The sequence below is a fragment of the Mus musculus genome, chromosome 14 (genome assembly GCF_000001635.26).
Source record: "Mus musculus strain C57BL/6J chromosome 14, GRCm38.p6 C57BL/6J".
NCBI classification, from domain to species: Eukaryota; Metazoa; Chordata; class Mammalia; order Rodentia; family Muridae; genus Mus; species Mus musculus.
Genome location: NC_000080.6, coordinates 59,299,221 through 59,318,523, shown reverse-complemented (window position 1 = coordinate 59,318,523; position 19,303 = coordinate 59,299,221).

Below are 19,303 nucleotides of genomic sequence, written 5' to 3'. Positions count from 1 at the left end.
TAGATCATCTTAATACACAGACCATTTATTAAATGAATGTAAACTGTTACCTATGGGCTGAGAATGACAACCATCATGCAAGTGAAATAGGTTGAACATAGCAGGAAATCTGTATCCAAAAACTGTGCCTATAATTCATTCCTTGGTGCAGCAGAACTGGCAACTCTTAGCTTATCTACTATGGAGGTAAAATCCTTTGGTGATGTGAATGACATTGATGTACAGCCTTTTTACAGTGAACTCCAATGTCCAAAAATTGTTATTTTGTGTTTGTACCACAGTAAAAGCCAAGATTTTAAGCTCTACTAAAAACAAAACAAAACAAAACAAACAAACAGACTTTATGTTCATTAAAAATACTAAGAGTATAGCCCGGCATGGTGGTGCATGCCTTTAATCCCAGCACTTCGAAGGCAGAGGTAGGTGAATTTCTGAGTTCAAGGACAGCCTTGTCTATATAGAGACAGTGAGGTCCAGAACAGCCAGGGCTATACAGAGAAATCCTGTCTCGAAAAACTAAAAAAAAATAAACCAACAACTAATAGTGATAAATTATTTTAAAATATCATACAGTTAAAATATTTGGAGTTATTTAAAATTTATATTGAGAAAAACATTTATTTTCAGTATTGCTGTAGACAAGCATCTACATAAGACTGTTCAATTGATTGTTGTTTTATATCAAACAACTTTTGCAATACTCATTTTTATTGTTACAGTATTTTATAAATTTTAAAGAATATGGGGGCTGGCAAGTTGGCTCAGCGAGTAAGAGCACTGACTGCTCTCCTGAAGGTCCAAAGTTCAAATCCCAGCAACCACATAGTGGCTCACTACCATCTGTAATGAGTTCTGGTGCCCTCTTCTGGAGTGTCTTAAGACAGCTACAGTGTACTTACATATAATTGATAAATAAATCTTAAAAAAAAGAATATGATAAAAATGAAAGGTATTTCAGGTTTTAAAGGGGGTCTCCAGGAGGAGTTGGGGTACAAAAAAGAAAGGAGCATGTGATGTGAGTCTATTTACTCAAAATATATTTTTAAATGTTAATAAATTCAGATAAAATGAAATTAGGTATCTTTTCTCATCATAATGCAATAAAACTTAAATAAAAAATTCACAACTTAATCCATGTTGCATCAAAATATCAACTGCCTCCCTTTTTCAGGGTACATAGTACTCTATTCTAAAGGGGAAAAGCAACCACAACTGTACATGCCTGCCCTAAGAGATTGTTTACTAATACTGTTCAAGAATTATATAAATGTGTCCTAAATACTGAACTATCAATCATTGGTGTAATAAATCCAAGGATACAGGTTTTGGATGTTCAAGAAATTTAACTTGTTGATTTTTGTTATTGCATGAGAAGAAAACATTAATTCTAATATAAGTTTTTAGTTTTCTATGCTTAAAAACAAAATCAACCTCCAGGATCTATTTTATGTCCTCTTCTGAGGAAGATTCAACCATCCTCCCCGGGCCCCCATTGTTCCCATGTACACATGTGAACAGATTAGCTGCTCAGCAAGCTAAAAGTGTGTCTTCAGCTGGATCAGAAACTCAGCATGTTTTTGTCAGGTGAACGTCTATGGGTGTGGATTTGCAGGTGTAATTTGTGCTTTTTCCGTGGGTAAGTTTTTCAATTAAGACCACCAGTAAATGTTCTAAAGTGTCTGCTTTGAGGCCCTAAGTCTACAGGACTGCGGTTCTACAGAAGGTCCATTCATTACAGCAGTTCAGATTAATGTCCACTCATCATCTTGGCCAGGAAAACTGCCACCTAGGAGGCAGTTGTCACTTACCCATGCACCAGGCAACAGCTGTGACATGATCAGGAAGAGGGGCTTTGAGCTCTAGTTCCTATTTATCTTGTTTGTCAACACACATGCCTTCCTGTCTTTGGTGCCTCAGTCACCATCCACCCTGGCCTAGTGTTTTACAAATGACCTTTTCAGGAAAGGCATGACTAGGGAGCCCTAGCTGAACGTATGACAAATGTATTCCTAACACAATTATAGAAAGAAAAAAAACTGGAGAGGTGAAGGTGAAGCTTCAATTAAGTTTTGATGAATTTTGGCCTGGACTGCTCCCACCACCGAAAACAGTGAGCATTCTATGGAGTCCTGTAAGAAGGGTGGCTTTAACAATCACATCAAGTCAGAAAAGAGCAGCCATGTAGAATGTGTTTGTGAGTAATTATAGGGAGAGGGGGATGGTAATGTGTACACTGGTCTCAAACACAACCTTAGTGAAGCACTGTTGGGTAATGGGGGTGGGAGGAACCCTAATTTCTGTAACACTCTCATCTATAAGAAAAGCTCCTGTATCATTTGCTTTTCATAGGAATTTTTAGTTACTTCGGTATAAGAAGTTAAATCTTTTATTTCTTCTTTTTCTTCTTCTCACTCCTCCTCTTCTTCCTCCTCCTCCTCTCTCTCCCTCTTCTAGTGCTTCTCCTTCTCTTCCTTCTTCTTTTTCTTCTTCTTCTTCTTCTGCTTCTTTTTCATTTTTCCTTCCTTCCTCTTCTTCCTCCTCCTCTTCCTCCTCCTCCTCTTCCTACTCCTTCTGCTGCTTCTTCTTTTCTCCTTCCTTCTTCTCCTTCTCTGCCTCCTCCTTTTCTTCTTATTCTTCTCCTTTAGTCTGTGCCTGTATGTAGTCATGGTCAAGTGTAGCAGTAAGAGGAGGACTTGCAAGTCTGCTCTCTCTCCACCATGTAGATCCTGTCGATGTAAGTGGATGGCTTGATGATAAAGGTCTTTACCTGTTGATCCTACTTTCCTGCCCTAGGTGCCTGTCCCTTAGAGCATCTCGGCAAACCTAAATATTTCTTGACTGTTTAAGTGGTTTATTAAGAATATTCCTTAAGAGCCCCCCACAATGCTGATGCCCCCACAAGAGGTTGGTGACAGTGAGCAGCACTCAGGGAACACTGGGTAGGGCCTGTCCTCCACAAGCCATGTGGAAAGCCTTGTGGCAAAAGGTCTAGGGATATTTTACTGACTTTCATTTGTTGTTGTTTTTTGTTGGTTTGTTTGTTTTTTGTTTTTGAGACAGGGTTTTTCTGTGTAGCCCTGGCTGTCCTGGAACTCACTCTATAGACCAGGCTGGTCTCGAACTCAGAAATTCACCTGTCTCTGCCTTTCAAGTGCTGGGACTAAAGGCGTGTACCACCATGCCCGGCTCTACTGGCTTTCTTAATACTAGCTCAAACATCCTCTCATCAAAATTAAAAAGCAAAAGCTACAAACATGTCAAGCTTTCTCAATATTCATCTAAGCCAAGAAAATCATATGTAATACACACACACACACACACACACACACACACACACACACACAGAGACACAGACACACACACACACATATACATAAACAAGAGGTTTGAAAAAGAGCTCACAAGAAGCAAATATCCTACATATATTCCTACTGTGCCTGATGTGGGGCTTTACTTTAATGATAGCACCCACAGTGTCCCAAAGCACTCAAATCTTAGTGAATACATTGTGCTTAGTCTGTAAAATGATACTAATGTGTACAAATTTTCAAGGATGCTATTAGATGACCAATTGATGTGTTCTTCCCTGGTTAAGATTTATTTCTTCTGCTTTCAGCACTCCTTGGTTATCTGTAGTTCTTTGGGGAGGGTTGAGGCCTTCTGGGCATTTCCCATCCCATGTTAGCATGTCCTTTGGTGTCCCTTGTTCAGCCTGTGTTCAGGCAGCCCTGTTGGTGAGACTTCATGGCTGTAGCCTCTCTGTCAATTACAGGAGACAATCTCACAGAAGACTTCTCAGTAGTCTTTCTGCTTCTTTTACAATGATCCTCAGGCATAGGAGTTGTAATGTGTTGATGCCTTAGTTGGTGTGGGCTCTGCAACTGTATTTTGATCAGTTATGGTTTGCTATAAGGATCTCCATCTGCCTTTGCAAACAGAAGTTTCCTTGATGAAGGGTGAGAGCTATAGTCATCTATGAGTCTAAGGACACATATTTACAATGTAGTTAGGGATCATGCTGGATTAGTGAGATGGTAGTTTGTCAGTTGTACTCCATGATTCATGACTTCATTATCCCTGAGTAGTACATTGCTAGTTTTTCCAGGAGCAAGCATGATGCTGCAGACCCTCTGGGCCCCTTGTCTGCGTGAAAAGAGTCTGTGAAGCAGATGGACATAGAGTCGGATGGAGTGACAAACAGACATGCACACAAAAGAGAGGTGTTGGATCTGAATGTAATCTTCTGGTTGAGCATAAGACTATTATATTACAGCGAATTATCAGGAGCTACAAATCACAAGATACACTGAAATTCACCAGTTACAGCAGAAAGGAATTTGCAGGGACTAATTAAATGTTTACATTAGGGATAACAAGCCCTGCCTAGGATCAGCCTAGTGCCAGGCAAGAATTTCACACTTTAGTGTTAATAGCACCAGGGGGTTGTTAACTCTTGACAGGCATCAAGAGTAATATGTTATCACGGAGCTCCGGACCAGAGGACAGGTGTCTGCCTGGCTCAGAAGGCCTCAGCCTCAGGAACAGCGGGTACCACCTTGGTTCCGGGACTCCACCGAACTTAGGAATTTAGTCTGAAGAGGTGAGAGGGTGCACCACAGAACTGGACAGCTTCTGGGACAGGCAGAGGCACAGAGCCGCTGAGGCAGCACCCTTTGCGGGCTGCAGACAGCCGGCCACCGTCCGGACCAGAGGACAGGTGTCTGCCTGGTTCGGAAGGCCTCAGCCTCAGGAGCAGCGGGCGCCACCTTGGTTCTGGCACTTCACAGAACTTAGGAATTTAGTCTGCACAGGTGAGAGTCTGCACCACAGAAGCTGACAGCTTCTGGGACCTGCCAAAGCAACACAGCTTCTGAGAAAGGTCCTGTTTTGGGCCTTCTTCTTCGGCCAGGAGGAGGTCCAAACACAAGATATCTGCGCACCTTCCCTGTAAGAGAGCTTGCCAGCATAGAGTGCTCTGAGCACTGAAACTCAGAGGAGAGAATCTGTCTCCCAGGTCTGCTGATAGACAGTAACAGAATCACCAGAAGAACAATCTCTAAACAGAGTCAACTACAACAACTAACTCCAGATATTACCAGATGGCAAAAGGTAAACGTAGGAATCTTACTAACAGGAACCAAGACCACTCACCATCATCAGAACTCAGCACCCCCACTTTGCCCAGTCCAGGGCACCCCAACACACCCGAAAACCTAGACCCAGATTTAAAAGCATATCTCATAATGATGGTAGAGGACATCAAGAACGACTTTAATAACTCACTTAAAGAAATACAGGAGAACACTGCTAAAGAGTTACAAGTCCTTAAAGAAAAACAGGAAAACAGAATCAAACAGATAGAAGTCCTTACAGAAAAAGAGGAGAAAACATACAAACAGGTGATGGAAATGAACGAAACCATACTAGACCTAAAAAGGGAAGTAGACACAATAAAGAAAACTCAAAGTGAGGCAACACTGGAGATAGAAACCCTAGGAAAGAAATCTGGAACCATAGATTCGAGCATAAGCAACAGAATACAAGAGGTGGAAGAGAGAATCTCAGGTGCAGAAGATTCCATAGACAACGTCGGCACAACAACCAAAGAAAACGGAAAATGCAAAAAGATCCTAACTCAAAATATCCAGGAAATCCAGGACACAATGAGAAGAAGACCAAACCTACGGATAATAGGAGTGGATGAGAATGAAGATTTTCAACTCAAAGGACCAGCAAACATCTTCAACAAAATTATTGAAGAAAACTTCCCAAATCTAAAGAAAGAGATGCCCATGAACATACAAGAAGCCTACAGAACTCCAAATAGACTGGACCAGAAAAGATATTCCTTCCGACACATAATAATCAGAACAACAAATGCACTAAATAAAGATAGAATACTAAAAGCAGTAAGGGAAAAAGGTCAAGTAACATATAAAGGCAAGCCTATCAGAATTACACCAGATTTTTCACCAGAGACTATGAAAGCCAGAAGAGCCTGGACAGATGTTATACAGACACTAAGAGAACACAAATTCCAACCCAAGCTACTATACCCAGCCAAACTCTCAATTACCATAGATGGAGAAACCAAAGTATTCCACGACAAAACCAAATTCACACATTATCTCTCCACGAATCCAGCCCTTCAAAGGATAATAACAGAAAAAAACCAATACAAGAACGGGAACAACGCCCTAGAAAAAACAAGAAGGTAATCCCTCAACAAACCTAAAAGAAGACAGCCACAAGAACAGAATGCCAACTTCAACAACAAAAATAACAGGAAGCAACAATTACTTTTCCTTAATATCTCTTAATATCAATGGTCTCAACTCCTCAATAAAAAGACATAGACTAACAAACTGGCTACACAAACAAGACCCAACATTTTGCTGCTTACAGGAAACTCATCTCAGAGAAAAAGATAGACACTACCTCAGAATGAAAGGCTGGAAAACAATTTTCCAAGCAAATGGTATGAAGAAACAAGCTGGAGTAGCCATCCTAATATCTGATAAGATTGACTTTCAACCCAAAGTCATCAAAAAAGACAAGGAGTGGCACTTCATTCTCATCAAAGGTAAAATCCTCCAAGAGGAGCTATCAATTCTGCATATCTATGCTCCAAATACAAGGGCAGCCACATTCATTAAAGAAACTTTAGTAAATCTCAAAGCACACATTGCACCTCACACAATAATAGTGGGAGACTTCAACACACCACTTTCATCAATGGACAGATCATGGAAACAGAAACTAAACAGGGACACAGTGAAACTAACAGAAGTTATGAAACAAATGGATCTGACAGATATCTACAGAACATTTTATCCTAAAACTAAAGGATATACCTTCTTCTCAGCACCTCATGGTACCTTCTCCAAAATTAACCACATAATAGGTCACAAAACAGGCCTCAACTGATTTGAAAATATTGAAATTGTCCCATGCATCCTATCAGATCACCATGCACTAAGGCTGATCTTCAATAAAAAAAAATAAATAATAGAAAGCCAACATTCACGTGGAAACTGAACAACACTCTTCTCAGTGATACCTTGGTCAAGGAAGGAAGAAAGAAAGAAATTAAGGACTTCTTAGAGTTCAATGAAAATGAAGCCACTTCATATCCAAACTTATGGGACACAATGAAAGCATTTCTAAGAGGAAAACTCATAGCTCTGAGTGCCTCCAAAAAGAAACTAGAGAGAGCACACATTAGCAGCTTGACAACACACCTAAAAGCTCTAGAACAAAAGGAAGCAAATTCACCCAAGAGGAGTAGACGGCAGGAAATAATCAAACTCAGGGGCGAAATCAACCAAGTGGAAACATGGAGAACTATTCAGAGAATCAACCAATCGAGGAGCTGGTTCTTTGAGAAAATCAACAAGATAGACAAACCCTTAACCAGACTCACTAGAGGGCACTGGGAAAGCATTCTAATTAACAAAATCAGAAATGAAATGGGAGAGATAACAACAGATCCTGAAGAAATCCAAAACACCATCAGATCCTTCTACAAAAGGCTATACTCAACAAAACTGGAGAACCTGGATGAAATGGACAAGTTTCTAGACAGATACCAGGTACCAAAGTTGAATCAAGATCAGGTTAATGATCTAAACAGCCTGATATCCCCCAAAGAAATAGAACCAGTCGTTAATAGTCTCCCAACCAAAAAAAGCCCAGGACCAGATGGGTTTAGTGCAGAGTTCTATCAGACCTTCAAAGAAGATCTAATCCCAGTTCTTCACAAAGTATTCCACAAAATAGAAACAGAAGGTACTCTACCCAACTCATTCTATGAAGCCACAATTACTCTGATACCTAAACCACAAAAAGACCCCACAAAGATAGAGAACTTCAGACCAATATCCCTTATGAATATTGATGCAAAAATCCTCCATAAAGTTCTTGCTACCCGAATCCAAGAACACATCAAAACAATCTTCCATTCTGACCAAGTAGGTTTCATCCCAGGGATGCAGGGATGGTTCAATATACGGAAATCCATCAACGTAATCCAGTATATAAACAAACTCAAAGACAAAAACCACATGATCATCTCGTTAGATGCAGAAAAATCATTTGACAAAATCCAACACCCATTCATGATAAAAGTCTTGGAAAGATCAGGAATTCAAGGCCCATACCTAAACATGATAAAAGCAATCTACAGCAAACCAGTAGCCAGCATCAAAGTAAATGGTGAGAAGCTTGAAGCAATGCCACTAAAATCAGGGACTAGAAAAGGCTGTCCACTCTCTCCTACGTATTCAACATTGTACTTGAAGTCCTAGCCAGAGCAATTAGACAACAAAAGGAGATCAAGGGGATGCAAATTGGAAAGGAAGAAGTCAAATTATCACTTTTTGCAGATGATATGATAGAATATATGTGACCCTAAAAATTCCACCAGAGAACTCCTAAACCTGATAAACAGCTTCGGTGAGTAGCTGGATATAAAATTAACTCAAACAAGTCAATGGCCTTTCTCTACACAAAGGACAAACAGGCTGAGAAAGAAATTAGGGAAACAACACCCTTCTCAATAGCCACAAATAATATAAAAGACCTAGGCGTGACTCTAACTAAGGAAGTGAAAGATCTGTTTGACAAGAACTTCAAGTCTCTGAAGAAAGAAATTAAAGAAGATCTCAGAAGATGGAAAGATCTCCCATGCTCATGGATCAACAGGATCAATATAGTAAAAATGGCTATCTTGCCAAAAGCAATCTACAGATTCAATGCAATCCCCATCTAAATTCCAACTCAATTCTCAACGAATTAGAAAGGGCAATCGGCAGATTCATCTGGAATAACAAAAAACCTAGGATAGCAAAAACTCTTCTCAATGATAAAAGAACCTCTGGTGGAATCACCATGCCTTACCTAAAGATGTACTACAGAACAATTGTGATAAAAACTGCATGGTACTGGTATAGCGACAGACAAGTAGACCAATGGAACAGAATTGAAGACCCAGAGATGAACCCACACACCTATGGTCACTTGATTTTTGACAAGGGAGCTAAAACCATCCAGTGGAAAAAAGACAGCATTTTCAACAAATGGTGCTGGCACAACTGGCTGTTATCATGTAGAAGATTTGAATTGATCCAGTACTATCTCCTTGTACTAAGGTCAAATCTAAGTGGATTAAGGAACTCCACGTAAAACCATAGGCACTGAAACTTATAGAGGAGAAAGTAGGGAAAAGCCTCGAAGATATGGGTGCAGGGGACAAATTCCTGAATAGAACAGCAATGGCTTGTGCTGTAAGATTGAGAATTGATAAATGGGACCTCATAAAATTGCAAAGCTTCTGCAAGGCAAAAGACACTGTCAATAAGACAAAAAGACCACCAACAGATTGGGAAAGGATCTTTACCTATCCCAAATCGGACAGGGGACTAATATCCAATATATATAAAGAACCCAAGAAGGTAGACTCCATAAAATCAAATAACCCCATTAAAAATGAGGCTCAGAGCTGAACAAAGAATTCACACCTGAGGAATACTGAATGGCAGAGAAGAACCTGAAAAAATGTTCAACATCCTTAATCATCAGGGAAATGCAAATCAAAACAACCCTGAGATTCCACTTCACACCAGTCAGAATGGCTAAGATGAAAAATTCAGGTGACAGCAGATGCTGGCGAGGATGTGGAGAAAGAGGAACACTCCTCCATTGTTTGTGGGATTGCAAGCTTCTACAACCACTCTGGAAATCAGTCTGGCGGTTCCTCCGAAAATTGGACATAGTACTACTGGAAGATCCAGCAATACCTCTTCTGGGCATATATCCAGAAGATGCCCCAACTGGTAAGAAGGACACATGCTCCACTATGTTCATAGCAGCCTTATTTATAATAGCCAGAAGCTGGAAAGAACCCAGATGCCCCTCAACAGAGGAATGGATACAGAAAATGTGGTACATTTACACAATGGAGTACTAATCAGCTATTGAAAAGAATGAATTTATGAAATTCCTAGCCAAATGGATGGACCTGGAGGGCATCATCCTGAGTGAGTTAACCCAATCACAAAGGAACTCTCACAATATGTACTCACTGATAAGTGGATATTAGCCCAGAAACTTAGGATACCCAAGATATAAGATATAATTTGCTAAAAACATTAAACTCAAGAGAACTAAGACCAAAGTGTAGACACTTTGCCCCTTGTAGTGGCTATTCCTGGTTGTCAACTTGACAATATTTGGAATGAACTACAATCCGGAATTGGAAGGCTCACCAGTGACCCTTATCTGGAGGCTTGGAGATCCTTATCTGGATCTTGGTTTGAAGATCTTGAGCCATATTGGCTATGGATTCCAGAAGATTGAATCTCCGAGTTTAAGGAACACACCTTTAATCTGGGCTACGCCTTTCATCTGGGATTAAAGGTGTGGTGGAACACACCTTTAATCTGGGCTACACCTTCTGCTGGAGACAATATAAGGACATTGGAAGAAGGGAGTCGAGCTCTTGCTCCTGCTCCTTCGCCTGCTTGCTGCGTGAGACTGAGTAACTGCTAGATCCTTGGACTTCCATTCACAGCTGTGACTGAACGATTGTTGGGAATTGAGCTGCCGACTGTAAGTCATCAATAAATTCCTTTATTATCTAGAGACTATCCATAAGTTCTGTGACTCTAGAGAACCCTGACTAATACAGAAGTTGGTACCAGAAGTGGGGTGGTTCTAGAGTAACAGAAGTACAAGGATGAATCTTTTAAAATTCTGGAATTGGCTTGTTGATCCACCAGCACTTTCAACTATTGAAACCTCTCCAGATTCTCTCCCTCCTGGGAGCTCAGAGAATTTTGAAGACCCATGGTTGAAACTATATTCCGAACTTAAAGAAGCTAATGCCCTTGATTTTCTTAATGAATTAGGTGATTCAGTGCACAAAGCTTTCTACAAGATGGGGAAAAAATCGAAAAATGATTTTACTGGCTGGCTGCTCTTAGTATCTGTGGAAAAAATGATGAATGAAAGGAAGGAGTTGTGTGATAAAATCGAAAGGCTCCAGACACAAGTAAACGATCTAAAAGTTGCTAAGTGTGTCCTTGAGGAGAATCTTCTCTCTTGTAGCAATAGAGCTCAAGTTGCAGAAAATCAAACAGAAACTCTCATTGTAAGGTTGGCTGAACTACAGCGAAAATTCAAGTCTCAGCCTCAGAGTGTGTCGACAGTTAAAGTAAGGGCTCTAATTGGCAAAGAATGGGATCCTACAACATGGGATGGGGATGTGTGGGAAGACCATGTTGAAGCTGAGAATTTTGAATCCTCAGATTCTCAAGGGTTTGCCCCACCTGAGGAAGTAGTACCCTCAGCCCCACCTCTTGAAATAATGCCTTCCCCACATGAGGAAATTAATTTTGCAGAGTCTGCTCACGGCCCACCAATAGTTTCTTCTAGACCTGTAACCAGACTCAAAGCAAAACAGGCTCCTAGAGGGGAGGTAGAAAGTGTAGTCCATGAGGAAATTCGCTACACTACTAAGGAGCTTAATGAGTTTGCTAATTCATTCAAGCAGAAACCTGGTGAATATGTGTGGGAATGGATTTTAAGGGTGTGGGATAAGGGTGGAAGGAACATAAAACTAGAGCAGGCTGAGTTTATTGACATGGGTCCTCTGAGTAGAGATTCTAGGTTTAATTCAGAAGCTCGCATAGTTAAAAAAGGTGTCAAAAGTTTGTTTGAATGGTTGGCTGAGGTGTTTATCAAAAGATGGCCTACTGGAAATGACTTGGAGATGCCTGATATTCCGTGGCTTAGTGTTGATGAAGGGATTTTAAGACTTAGGGAAATTGCAATGCTAGAGTGGATATATTGTGTAAAGCATAATTGTCCACAATGGGAAGGTCCAGAAGATATGCCTTTCACCAGCTCTATAAGACGCAAATTGGTGAGAGGGGCACCAGCACATTTGAAGGGTTTTGTTCTTTCCCTTTTCCTTGTGCCAGATCTTAGCATTGGAGATGCTTCTGCTCAATTAGATGAATTAAATTCACTGGGTTTAGTTGGATTCCGAGGTAACAAGGGCCAGGTGGCAGCATTGAATCGCCGGAGACAAGGTGATTCTAGTTATTATAATGGACAGCGTAGACAAAAGAATGTTTATAATAACATACCCAGTAATGGTCAGCACAGGAGAGGTGAAATTTATAATGGCATGACTCGCTTGGACCTTTGGTACTGGCTAATCAATCATGGTGTTTCCAGGAATGAAATACATAGGAAGCCTACTGCATATTTGTTTGATCTGTATAAGCAGAAAAATTCTCAAACAAATGAAAGAAAGGCTACATTAGATCGTGGTAAACAGCAATCTCGGCCAGTGAATCAATTTCCAGACTTGAGACAGTTTGCAGATCCGGAACCCCTTGAATGAAGGGGTGGCCAGGTTCCTCTGAGGAAGGATCTTGATAAGACACTCAAAGGTTTTGCTGTTACCCTTTCTCCAGTTCTTCCCCAGAGGGACCTACGGCCTTTTACAAGGGTAACTGTACACTGGGGAAAAGGAAATAATCAGACTTTTCGGGGTCTGCTGGATACTGGTTCTGAGTTGACACTGATCCCAGGGGATCCCAAGAAACATTGTGGCCCTCCAGTTAAAGTAGGGGCTTATGGAGGGCAGGTGATTAATGGAGTTTTGACTGATGTCCGACTCACAGTAGGTCCAGTAGGTCCCCGGACACATCCTGTGGTGATTTCCCCAGTTCCAGAATGTATAATTGGGATAGATATACTCAGAAATTGGCAGAATTCTCATATTGGTTCCCTGAACTGTAGAGTGAGGGCTATTATGGTTGGAAAGGCCAAATGGAAGCCTTTAGAGTTGCCTTTGCCAAAGAAAATAGTGAATCAAAAACAGTATCGTATTCCTGGAGGCATTGCAGAAATTACTGCCACTATCAAGGACTTGAAAGACGCAGGGGTGGTGGTTCCCACCACATCTCCGTTTAACTCTCCTATCTGGCCAGTGCAGAAAACAGATGGATCATGGAGAATGACAGTTGATTATCGAAAACTAAATCAGGTAGTAACTCCAATTGCAGCTGCTGTACCAGATGTAGTTTCGTTACTTGAGCAAATTAACACATCTCCTGGCACCTGGTATGCGGCTATTGATCTGGCAAATGCCTTCTTCTCAGTACCTGTCCATAAGGACCACCAGAAGCAATTTGCTTTCAGTTGGCAAGGCCAACAGTATACCTTCACAGTTTTGCCTCAAGGATATATTAACTCTCCTGCCCTGTGTCATAATTTAGTTAGAAGGGATCTTGATCGTTTGGATCTTCCACAAAATATCACATTGGTGCACTATATTGATGACATTATGCTGATTGGACCAAGTGAGCAGGAAGTAGCAACCACTTTGGACTCATTGGTAACACATATGCGTATCAGAGGATGGGAAATAAATCCAACCAAAATTCAAGGACCATCTACCTCAGTGAAATTCTTAGGAGTCCAGTGGTGTGGGGCATGCAGAGATATTCCTTCTAAGGTGAAAGATAAGTTATTGCACCTGGCCCCTCCTACAACCAAGAAAGAAGCACAACGTTTAGTGGGCCTATTTGGATTCTGGAGACAACACATCCCTCACTTGGGTGTGTTACTTAGGCCTATTTACCAAGTGACTCGGAAAGCTGCTAGCTTTGTGTGGGGCCTGGAACAGGAGAAGGCCCTTCAACAGGTCCAGGCTGCTGTGCAGGCTGCTCTACCACTTGGACCATATGACCCAGCAGACCCGATGGTACTTGAGGTATCTGTGGCTGATAGAGATGCTGTTTGGAGCCTCTGGCAGGCCCCTGTAGGTGAATCACAGAAAAGACCTTTGGGATTTTGGAGCAAAGCTCTACCATCATCTGCAGACAACTATTCTCCCTTTGAAAAACAGCTCTTGGCCTGCTATTGGGCCTTAGTGGAAACTGAACGTTTGACAATAGGACACCAAGTTACTATGCGACCTGAACTACCCATCATGAGCTGGGTACTATCAGACCCTGCAAGTCATAAAGTGGGACGCGCACAGCAGCAGTCTATTATCAAATGGAAGTGGTATATACGTGATCGGGCCAGAGCAGGTCCTGAAGGCACAAGCAAGTTACATGAAGAAGTTGCTCAAATGCCTATGGTTTCTACTCCTGTTACAATGCCATCTGCTGCCAAGCATGCACCTATAGCCTCATGGGGTGTTCCCTATGATCAACTGACCGAAGAGGAGAAGACTAGAGCCTGGTTTACTGATGGCTCTGCACGTTATGCAGGTACCACCCAGAAGTGGACAGCTGCAGCATTACAACCCCTTTCTGGGACAACCTTGAAAGACACAGGTGAAGGGAAATCTTCACAGTGGGCAGAACTTCGGGCAGTACACATGGTATTACAGTTTGTTTGTAAGAAGAAGTGGCCAGATGTACGATTATTCACTGACTCATGGGCTGTAGCCAATGGATTGGCTGGATGGTCAGGGACTTGGAAAGATCACAATTGGAAAATTGATGAGAAAGACATCTGGGGAAGAAGTATGTGGATAGATCTCTCCAAATGGGCAAAGGATGTGAAGATATTTGTGTCCCATGTAAATGCTCACCAAAAGGTGACTTCAGCCGAGGAGGAGTTCAATAATCAAGTGGATAAGATGACCCGTTCTGTGGACAGTCAGCCTCTCTCCCCAGCCATCCCTGTCATTGCTCAATGGGCACATGAACAAAGTGGTCATGGTGGTCGAGATGGAGGTTATGCTTGGGCTCAGCAACACGGGCTTCCACTCACCAAAGCTGACCTGGCTACTGCTGCTGCTGATTGCCAGATCTGCCAACAGCAGAAACCAACACTGAGCCCCAGATATGGCACCATTCCTCGAGGTGACCAGCCAGCAACCTGGTGGCAGGTTGACTACATTGGACCACTTCCTTCGTGGAAAGGACAGCGTTTTGTTCTTACTGGAGTAGATACTTATTCTGGTTATGGATTTGCCTTTCCTGCACGTAATGCCTCTGCTAAAACCACCATTCACGGATTGACAGAATGCCTCATCTATCGTCATGGTATTCCACACAGTATTGCTTCTGACCAAGGAACTCATTTCACAGCCAGAGAAGTTCGACAGTGGGCCCACGATCATGGAATACACTGGTCTTACCACATTCCCCATCATCCTGAAGCAGCTGGGCTGATAGAAAGATGGAATGGCCTTTTGAAGACGCAGTTACAGCGCCAATTAGGTGGTAACAGCTTGGAAGGCTGGGGCAGAGTTCTTCAGAAGGCAGTATATGCTTTGAATCAGCGCTCGATATATGGTACAGTTTCACCCATAGCCAGGATTCATGGGTCCAGGAATCAAGGGGTGGAAAAAGGAATAGTTCCACTTACTATCACTCCTAGTGACCCTCTAGGAAAATTTTTGCTTCCTGTCCCCATAACTCTAGGTTCTGCTGGCCTAGAAGTTTTGGCTCCAGAGAGGGGAGTCCTCCTACCAGGAGCTACAACAAACATTCCATTGAACTGGAAGCTCAGACTTCCCCCTGGTCATTTTGGGCTTCTAATGCCCTTAAACCAACAGGCTAAAAAAGGAATAACAGTGTTAGGAGGGGTGATAGATCCAGATTACCATGGAGAAATTGGATTACCTCTTCACAATGGTGGTAAGCAAGATTATGTCTGGAGTGTAGGAGATCCCTTAGGGCGCCTCTTAGTACTACCATGTCCTGTGATTAAAGTCAATGGGAAACTACAACAGCCTAATCCAAGCAGGATGACAAAGAACGCAGATCCATCAGGAATGAAGGTATGGGTCAATCCTCCAGGAAAAGAGCCAAGACCTGCTGAGGTGCTGGCTGAAGGAGAAGGAAATACAGAATGGGTAGTAGAGGAAGGTAGTTATAAATACCAATTAAGGCCACGTAACCAGTTGCAGAAACGAGGATTATAAAGTAATATGAATGCCCATTGTAAATTTACTAATGCGTTTGCGATTGTACGAGGGATAGTTATATCATGTTAGGCGTATTTACAACCTTGTTATTGTTTCATGTGAACATGAGATATTATTTGTGTCAAGTTGACAAGGGGTGGATTGTAGTGGCTATTCCTGGTTGTCAACTTGACAATATTTGGAATGAACTACAATCCGGAATTGGAAGGCTCACCAGTGACCCTTATCTGGAGGCTTGGAGATCCTTATCTGGATCTTGGTTTGAAGATCTTGAGCCATATTGGCTATGGATTCCAGAAGATTGAATCTCCGAGTTTAAGGAACACACCTTTAATCTGGGCTACGCCTTTCATCTGGGATTAAAGGTGTGGTGGAACACACCTTTAATCTGGGCTACACCTTCTGCTGGAGACAATATAAGGACATTGGAAGAAGGGAGTCGAGCTCTTGCTCCTGCTCCTTCGCCTGCTTGCTGCGTGAGACTGAGTAACTGCTAGATCCTTGGACTTCCATTCACAGCTGTGACTGAACGATTGTTGGGAATTGAGCTGCCGACTGTAAGTCATCAATAAATTCCTTTATTATCTAGAGACTATCCATAAGTTCTGTGACTCTAGAGAACCCTGACTAATACACCCCTTCTTAGAATAGGAACCAAAACACCCATGGAAGGAGTTACAGAGACAAAATCTGGAAGTGTGACGAAAGGATGGACCATCTAGTGATTGCCATATCCAGAGATCCATCCCATGATCAGCTTTCAAACGCTGACACCATTGCATACACTAGCAAGATTTTGCTGAAAGGACCCAGATATAGCTGTCTCTTGTGAGACTATGCCGGGGCCTAGCAAACACAGAAGTGGATGCTCACAGTCAGCTATTGAATGGACCACAGGGCCCCCAATGGAGGAACTAGAGAAAGCACCCAAGGAACTAAAGGGAACTGCAACCCTATAGGTGGAACAACAATATGAACTAAGCAGTACCCCGGAGCTCTTGTCTCTAGCTGCATATGTATCAAAAGATGGCCTAGTCGGCCATCACTGCAAAGAGAGGCCCATTTGACTTGCAAACTTTATATGCCCCAGTACAAGGGAACGCCAGGGCCAAAAAGGGGGAGTGGGTGGGTAGGGGAGTGGGGGTGGGTGGGTATGGGGGACTTTTGGTATAGCATTGGAAATGTAAATGAGCTAAATACCTAATAAAAAATGGAAAAAAAATAGAGAGCACGTGGATCCATCCACTACTCTAACTTGGGAGTGGAAAATTGATTTTGTGATTAGTATAGATTTTGGAGAGAATGCCAGACCCCAGGAAGAGAGTTTCCTTGTAACTCTTTGCTTCATGAGAAAGTTTCCAGAATTTCATCTGTCAAGCTGACTCCACAAGAGCACGTGGCAATTCTCCCTTTTTATTTTTATTTTTCAGCCGAAGTTCCAGGATGTCCCGCTTCGTCGTAGCTAAAGTTCTCAGGAGCACTCTAAAGATGAGTGGAAACACAATAATTACTAATAAATCAGTGCCAAAAATTATCACAAGAAGGATTATATATTGAACCCAATATACATAGAGTATCCCAGAATATCCCAGAATATAACATAGAATATCCCAGAATATTGTAACTCTTTGCTTCATGAGAAAGTTTAGGGATAACAAGCCCTGCTTAGGATCAGCCTAGTGCCAGGCAAGAACTTCACACTTTAGTGTTAATAGCACCAGGGGGTTGTTAACTCTTGACAGGACTGAAGAGTAATGTGTTATCACGGAGCTCTAAATTCTTAGGTCCTGTAAAACTTTATCCTGTCTGGAGAGTTCCACCTTTATCAGGATAGTATATCAACTTGCTCTTGGCATGGAATGTAGCCTGTAGTAACTCTTTGCTCATGAGAAAATTCCAGACTTTCATCTGTCAAGCTGATTCCACAAGAGCACGTGGCACATGATATCCTTATTCTTGAACAGGACTTGAGACCAATTAGAGATCTGTTGGTTTCTGTATTTGAGAGGGTGAGACAAAAACATAGGAGGTATGAATGAGTCATCAATAATATATCAGTGTTGCATTAAGGCACCAAATAAAAGCATTTTCCTTTGAAAAGAGTTTACTAATAATGAGTCCAGACTTGATTTCTCTAATCTCATCCTCCCTGTGTCTTTCATTTTGTCTGAATCCCTTGCTGCCTATCTTTTTTTTTTTTTATATTTATTTTTTATTCGATATTTTCTTTTTTTTTTCCATTTTTTATTAGGTATTTAGCTCATTTACATTTCCAATGCTATACCAAAAGTCCCCCTTACCCACCCACCCCCACTCCCCTACCCACCCACTCCCCCCCTTTGGCCCTGGCGTTCCCCTGTACCGGGGCACACAAAGTCTGCGTGTCCAATGGGCCTCTCTTTCCAGTGATGGCCGACTAGGCCATCTTTTGATACATATGCAGCTAGAGTCAAGAGCTCAGGGGTACTGGTTAGTTCATAATGTTGTTCCACCTATAGGGTTGAAGATCCCTTTAGCTCCTTGGGTACTTTCTCTAGCTCCTCCATTGGGAGCCCTGTGATCCATCCCTTGCTGCCTATCTATTGCATTCTTTTGGTGTATGTGAATCAATATGGAAATTGTGTGTTACACTTTATCAAGCTACGTCTTGTCTTCTTGGGAGAGTCTGTCCTGAACCTGACTTGCAATTTCATCTAGATGGGTGGCCAGCAAGCTCAGCAGTCCTTTTGTCTATGTCCTTAAAGTCCTGAGAGGGGTACACATCCTACCTGTGACTTTATGCAGTGCTGAGGAGTGGATAACTCAGGTTCCTGTGCCTGTACAGCTAGGGCTCTACCCATTGGTCCATCTCTCCAGCCCTTGTGAATTTAGTGTGCAAGAACATTCTTTTCTTCTTTGAGGATTTTTTTTTGTTGTTTGCTTGTTTGGGACAGGGTCTCACTATGTAGCTGAAATGACTGTGTCATAGCAAACACATGCACACACTGAATTGAACAAAAATAACATGCACTAAAAGCTTAATATACTACTTCAACTACTATGTGTGTATATAAATACACGCACTTGAATTCATGGCATATTACCCTTCAAGACCTCTGTCCTCCCATGTGGCTGTACTCCCAACACTTGCCTGGTGTTTATCTTGGAAGTTAGAGACTTTCCTCAGAAGCACAGGCCTTGCTCTTCTATTCTTCCTGATAGTGTGTGAAAGGCCTTCTCCAGGACCTACCCAAGGCCCTTGCCATCCTTTGCTAGGCCCTTTCATTTTTCCCAGGCTTTCCATAGTGCCCTGTTTAGTTATCTTTCTTCTGCCAGGTACAGGGTGCCCTTTGCCTTCTTAGG